This window comes from Elephas maximus, chromosome 1, assembly GCF_024166365.1.
Source record: "Elephas maximus indicus isolate mEleMax1 chromosome 1, mEleMax1 primary haplotype, whole genome shotgun sequence".
In the NCBI taxonomy this organism is placed as follows: Eukaryota; Metazoa; Chordata; class Mammalia; order Proboscidea; family Elephantidae; genus Elephas; species Elephas maximus.
Genome location: NC_064819.1, coordinates 89,427,893 through 89,433,814, shown reverse-complemented (window position 1 = coordinate 89,433,814; position 5,922 = coordinate 89,427,893). Strand labels below are relative to the sequence as shown.

General features: G+C 47.3%; 1 pseudogene; it reads left to right on the top strand.

Moving 5' to 3' along the window:
* The first annotated feature begins 2,944 nt into the window (after window positions 1-2,944).
* On the top strand, window positions 2,945-4,854 carry LOC126066587 (upstream-binding protein 1-like; annotated as a pseudogene).
* The last annotated feature ends 1,068 nt before the right edge of the window (window positions 4,855-5,922 follow it).

The window sequence follows — 5,922 nt, the reverse complement described above, 5'->3', positions numbered from 1 at the left end:
TCCATTGGGAGTTCATTAAGGTGATTTTGTCTTTTTTAAACAATGTCATTATGATTTACTGAGCCAAATACAAGAGCTTTCTCTACAAATGTAAAACCCTAATCTCAACATTATGTGCAATGCAGCAAAGTAAGACCCCAGAACACAGCAATTTATGGAATCTTTATTGTCCTCTGTAAGTGCAAAATTTTTTAGGTGATGGGCCATAAAAATGCAAAAGATGATTTTTAAAAAAATCTTTTCTGGTTCAGGTAAGATTACGTCAACAGCAAAGCAATGAATTGAAATTGAGACATTCAAGTAGAATTTGTATGCTTCCTTAATTCAACTCACTATTTATGAAATTTTGAAAAGATTTTATATAAAACTTCCAAGCTTACAGGAAATTTCCAAGAATAATCTAAAGGCTCCTGTATACAGATTAACCAGGTATTGTCACTTTCGCAGTTTTTTGTTTTTTTTTTTTTATCATTCCATCTTTTTGTTTACATCTACAATTATGCTTATTCTGGGCTATTTGAGAGTAGATTGCACGTATTATGCCTCTTCACTCTTTCATATTTCAGCATGAGTTTCTAAGAAAACAGAAATTCTGTTATATACACATAAAAAACCATTACTATTTAGTCAATTCTGATTCATAGTGACCCTGTAGGACAGAGCAGAACTTCCTCATAGAGTTTCCAAGAAGCGGCTGGTGGATTCGAGCTACCAACCTTTTTGGTTAGTACCCAAAGCTCTTAGCCACTGCACCACCAGGGCTCCTATATAAACATAGTAGTTATTAAATAAAGAAAATTTAACACTGATAAAATATTCCTGTCTACTCTGTAGGGTCGCTATGAGTCAGAATTGAGTAGACAGCAATGGGTTTGTTTGCTTCTGTAGTCCATACTGTGATGTGGCCATTTGTCCCAATAATGCCCTTTTTGGCAGATTTGCCCATAGAAAATCCTATCCAGATCATGTGCATCTGACTCTGGACTCATCAGCAGCCTTTCTTTAGTCACTAAAACCTGCCTTAAGCAAAGCATAGGGTGAGAGGTTCAGGCCTCGCCAGGGGCAACTGAAAGGCCAGAGTGAGTGTGAGCTTATGTACATGAAAAACACAGGGGAATACATGGAAAATTGTCAAGACCCCAGAAATTAAAAGCAAATAATGCAAAGATAATGGGTAGGTGAGAGGAGTTGTCACAACAGAGAAGCAATCTGGGTGGGTGAGTCAAGGACAGCCTTCTGGAGGAGGTGATCTGGATTTTTGTTGTGAAAGACAGCATTAAGGTAGAGATCAACCCGGAGATGGGGTGGGAAATGGCAAGCACCCTGGTACTTTAGAGGCAGGACCTCAATTTCTTCTGGGCACCGACAACCTTAGGAAGGACATTTAGGGAATGAGTGGCAGGCAAGTTGGCAGTCGTGTTGGCAGAAATTGTCCTGGAAGTTTATATGATGGCATGACCACCTCTCCATCACAGGATCTCCATTCTGTGTTAAAAGCTATATCTCATCTCCCTTTTTGCCAGGACTCCCTCTTGTGTGTGTGTACATTCTACTTTCCTTCCTCCATCTTACTTTTCCCCTTGAGGATATGGCTTTTTTCTTGAGAAAAAAAAATGTTAATTATTCAGACAAAAGAGTGGTATAAAACATATCTATGAATTTTATAGAAGAAACACAGGACTCAAATCCCATATAAACATGCCCCCGTCCCTTCAGCTTGCCAAAAATTGGAGCCCTAAAGCCCAGAGACAATTAATTCGCCACTGGCCCTAAGGATGGTTAAGAAGGCAGGGGAGGATCCAAATGTTCCCAGGATCTTAGAAGCCTTCTGTCTGCTCCTCCCTGGTCACATCTCCTTCTTTCCCCCTGAAGAGGTAAGTGCTATTCTGATTATTTTTAATTCATCATTCCTTTTTAAACTTACGGATCTCAACAATTGCCCGCCATGTCTCATTGATCACCACCTGATGCATTTCTCACATCCTTACTCTCTTGACAACTTAGTGTCTCACACTGCATGTCATTGCTGGACCTCTTCAGTTTACGCTTTCCTTTTGACCCTCTGTTTTCTCCTGCTGTCTGTCTTTCAGAACATGCGTTTTCCTTTGCTCTTTCTCCTGGTGGTTCCTTTCTATGATACTAACAAAAGGCAAGCACTACTTTTTCTACTTCCTGTTAATTCCATATTTATGCATGCAGTCATTTCTTTGTTGCTTAGTCACTGAAGAGCCTGTCATGAAATAAGTGCTATAAGGGAATGAGATCCAAATCCTGCTCTACAGTCCAGTGAAGACAATCAGGTTTTTGCTTTAGCAGTTACCAGCTGCTGAGTGCTCTCTGTGTACCAGGCACTGCGCTCAACAATTCCCTGAATACCTGGTTCTGACAACAACCTGAAAGGCAGCTGATACTGTCCCCGCTTTATAGGAGAAGGAACAGTCTCAAGAGGTGCAGTAACTCGTCCTAGGTTACTCAGTCAATAAGGTCCAGAGCCAGGGTTTTAGATCCTGTTTGAGTCTAAGTCTGGCTCTCCTGGTGGCTCCACTACTGAGGACTTAAAATTGATGGGCTGTAGGAGAATAAAGGTGTAACTTACAACAGTTAAGTCAGAATCTTCTCATGCCTTGCTGCCAGAGCTCCCCCAAGACAAGGAGCTTCTGGAGTGGTTGGAGCCCCCAGGTGACCCTCACAGTGGCAACTGCAAGCAAAGGATGGAGGAGCAGTACACCTTGAAGATGATTAGAGCTTAGATGTCAGGTAACGGCAGTGATTGGTAGTATTTACTACTCAGACATATGTATATTGCCCCTCACAACAACTTCAAGAGGTGGAAAATCATTTAATTTTATTTTTTACTGTGTATCAGCTAAAAATGAAAGCACATGAGCCGGAGCCAGAGCCATAGTGCGGGCTGGCCGAGCAGCGTCGGCGGGGTTGGCCCGGGATGGAGGGCCGCAGAGCCCGGGGCGGGCGGGTCGCGGTCCGTGGGTGCAGGCAGGGGCGCGGGGTGCAGGGTGCGAGCGGCTGCGGCAGGAGGCGCGGGACCGGCCCCCGCGGGAGTGAGGCGCTGCCGGCTACCCTACCGCTTCCGCTGCAGCAGGTCGCCAGGCTCTCCGGGCTTGGCCTGCCGGGCTCCGGCCGCTTCCTCCTAGGCCGCCTCCCTGGCCGCCGCTGGTGACCGCTCGCCGCGCCTCCGGAGGCTTCACCTGCGCCCTCCCCCAGGACGCGCCCGCGGAACTTCGGCCCCTCGTCCTGGACACGGAGGCCGTGTCGCTGGCCTGGCGGCTGTGAGGCGAGAAGGTGGCCTGGGTGCTCAAGATGGACAAAGGGATTGAGTCTGGTTTGGTGCACGACCTCGACGCCAGCGTCTCGGGCATCGGGCAGGAGCTGGCGCCGGGCCTACTGCAGGAGCCAGACGTTGGCATTACACATTTTCAAGCAGAAAGATTCCAGCCTTCCACTGGATGGTGAGCCTGAACACCCACCCTCTCAGTATGTGATGTGCGTTGTGATGTCCGGGCAGTAAGACGGCATGCTGAACCGCTCGCTTACTTGAATCAAGGTCAGCCTTATGCAATTCGGATGCTGGAAAACCGGAAAATGGGAGATATGCCTGAGACGAGTGGAAAATTGGTAAAGAGCATCATACCAGCCGTATTCCACGACACACGGCTACAATGTACAGGGCATCAGCAACTCGGAGGTTGGAAGTGGAACCGCCCAGGAGACAGACTTCACGAGGTGGATATCCCAGGGTCTGTGGGAATAACTGACACAAAGACAAACCCAAGCCCGTAAAATGCGGATGAATTTCTGTGAGACCCTGCAAAACGCTCCTCCGCTTTCATTCAGGCGCCCTGCATCAGCACAGGACTTACTCCACGGAAGCAAGGGGTGAAAAGGGAGTGCCTTTTAGGTTCCAGGTTGACGCCTTTAAGCAGAATCAAAATGGGGAACACGAGGATCACCTACAGGCAGCTAGCTGCCGCATCAAAGTGTGGAAGCCTAAGGGAGCAGACAGAAAGCAAAAAACAGACCGAGGGAAAATGGAGAGGAGAACTGCCCCTGAAAACGAAAAGTATCAGCGGTCCGAGGATACCACAGCCCTCACGGAGTGTTCTCTGTGGCCTGACACCCTCACAGCCTGGGCGAGTAACAGTCCTTCCGCAGAGCCCACTTTCATCTCCCCTCCACCAGGGCACCTGCAGTGTCCCAGGCAGCAATCCTTCTCCCCCAGATCATCAAGGAGATGGCGTTTCACAGGCCTCAGGTGAGCAACCTCAGCCTTCAGCCACAATCCAGGAAAAAGCCACGGCTGCTCGAAAACCGGTTCCCTTCCTACACAAGACTGTTTTCCAATTTTTCAGATGCCGACTTACTCAAACTGACCGCACAGGACTTAGAACAGACTTGTGGTGCCGCCGAGGGAATTCGGCTCTATACTTCACTGAAGTCAAGGTGGGTTCAGCCCGGCTTAACCCTCTGTCCGGGCAGCAGCAGGCGGCAGGCGGTGGAGGCCAGAATGGCAGCGGTGCAGCCCACGTTTATCACACAATCGACTTGGAAGAAAAGCTTGCCTTGGAAGTTGCTCGAAAACTTGCATTGGTGTCTAATGTTCCTTGGCACAAAATTATCCACATTTACAGGCAGGGTCCCGCTGGTATTCACATTTCTGTTAGCGATCAGAAGGTTCAGAGCTTTCAAGATGAGAGTTTTTTATTCTCCACAGTAAGGGATGAAAATGGTGGTGGTATCCACCCAATTTTGAAGTGATGTATTCAGTCCCTTAAAAGTGTGTGAAGACTGAATCCAAGAAGTCGTGGGATTGAATTTGACCGTACAAAGTTTCATATTCAAAACACAAGAAGATCTTCAGGTGAGCCGTATGAAAGGTGACTGTCCTGTCACCGCCACAGCCAAGTGTCCTTGTGAGCGCAAGCCTATGGGGACAGAGCGCAGACAGCTCGGAGGCCGCGGTCTGGACAGATCTGCCTACTTCTCCGGCAGAGGCCAGTAGATACAGTTCCTAGAAGCTGCCTTTGCTTCTTTTTACACTGTAGGCGGTTTGGAAATGAGTGAAAAACCTTTCTACGCCAGTTTAGCTTTTATTGCTTGGAATTTTGCTGACCTGGAGGGGCGGGGTGGGCAGGGGACAGTGCAGTGCGGAGCCAGGATGGGACCTGTCTGTGGAGATGCGTCCTGCTCATAACAAACCCCTGGTAAGAGACTGGTGGCCAGGTGAGAGAGGCTCTGCAGCTTCTTGGAGGAAATCGTGTCTAAGGTGTGTGTCGATGGGATCATGCCAGATCAGGGAAGATCAAGCCGGAAGGATGGGCTTGAGGGAAAATGCTTTATGAGGAATCGCTTGGTGAGAGGATCGGGGTAAATCCTAATAGATACACAGACTTGTGAGTTTTTGATTCATCACAATTTTACTGAAAACCTTTATGCTTCTGCTTCCATTTTAGCATTTTAGTTTCTGATTTTCCACTTTTGAACCCCCAGCTGCCTTGAAAACTCTTGTGGCTCCCCCCCTCCCTCCACTGCTCTGTTTCCTACTTTTCATTTTAAACATTTTTAAAGCCCTGCCCCAGATGTTGAAAACAAGTGACCTCAGCAGGGGAAGAAGTATTACTCCTGATGGCTTCTGACTTGCTGTTAAGGAGGCTCATTGTCAATAAGACAAAATTGTTCCTGGAACACTGTAAACACTAGATGACGTAAATCAAACACTAAAATGCACCACAAAGATTCCTTACTCCTCCAATATTGAGCAATCATGGCTAAAGGTTCTGATTATTCATTAGAGGCTTTTTCTATAAAAAAGAATGCCTCTTTCACAAAATCAAACACTTGTCTGCCAGTATACATTCCAAAGGGGATCCACTGTTTTCGCATCATCTCCTCCCTTCAGCCAAAGCC